A 1404-nucleotide genomic window follows, 5' to 3' on the forward strand; every position below is an offset into this window, starting at 1 on the left:
ATCGGCCGATAAAGGCTTTAAAATGCATTTTATTTCATGCAAAAAAAAATAAAAAATGTAATATCGGAAATTATCGGTATCGTTTTTTTTATTATCGGTATTGGGTTGTTTTTTTTTTAAATTTTAATTAAATCAACATAAAAAACAAGATACTAGGGGTGTGGGAAAAAATCTATTCGAATTCTAATTTGATTCTTACGTTGTGCGATTCAGAATCGATTCTCTTTTTTTTTTTAATCAATTTTTTATTTTATTTTTTTTTTATTTTTTTAAATTAATCAATCCAACAAAACAATACGCAGCAATACCATAACAATGCAATCCAATTCCAAAACCAAACTTGACTCTCTGGATTGTACCGCCTGAAAAAGGGGGAAACCTGGAAACCCATTTAGAGATGTCCGATAATATCGGACGATAAAGGCTTTAAAATGCATTTTATTTAATGCAAAAAAAAAATAAAAAATGTAATATCGGAAATTATCTGTATTGTTTTTTTTATTATCGGTATTGGGTTTTTTTGGGGTTTTTTTTTATTAAATCAACATAAAAAACAAGATACTAGGGGTGTGGGAAAAAATCTATTCGAATTAGAATTTGATTCTTACGTTGTGCGATTCAGAATCGATTCTCATTTTTTAAAAATCAATTTTTTTATTTTTTTTAAATTTTATTTATTTTTTTTTAATTTTATTTTTTTTTAAATTAATCAATCCAACAAAACAATACGCAGCAATACCATAACAATGCAATCCAATTCCAAAACCAAACTTGACTCTCTGGATTGTACCGCCTGAAAAAGGGGGAAACCTGGAAACCCATTTAGAGATGTCCGATAATATCGGCCGATAAAAGCTTTAAAATGCATTTTATTTCATGCAACAACAAAAAAAAATGTAATATCGGAAATTATCGGTATCGTTTTTTTTTATTATCGGTATTGGGGTTTTTTTATTATTTTTTTATTAAATCAACATAAAAAACAAGATACTAGGGGTGTGGGAAAAAATCTATTCGAATTAGAATTTGATTCTTGCGTTGTGCGATTCAGAATCGATTCTCATTTTTTAAAAATCAATTTATTATTTATTTTATTTATTTATTTTATTTTTTTTTATTATTCAATCCAACAAAACAATACGCAGCAATACCATAACAATGCAATCCAATTCCAAAACCAAACTTGACTCTCTGGATTATACCGCCTGAAAAAGGGGGAAACCTGGCAACCCATTTAGAGATGTCCGATAATATCGGACGATAAATGCTTTAAAATGCATTTTATTTAATGCAAAAAAAAATAAAAAATGTAATATCGGAAATTATCGGTATCGTTTTTTTTAATTATCGGTATTGGGTTGTTTTTTTGTTTTTTTTTATTAAATTAACATAAAAAACAAGATA

The sequence above is a fragment of the Entelurus aequoreus genome, linkage group LG03 (assembly GCF_033978785.1).
Source record: "Entelurus aequoreus isolate RoL-2023_Sb linkage group LG03, RoL_Eaeq_v1.1, whole genome shotgun sequence".
NCBI lineage: Eukaryota > Metazoa > Chordata > Actinopteri > Syngnathiformes > Syngnathidae > Entelurus > Entelurus aequoreus.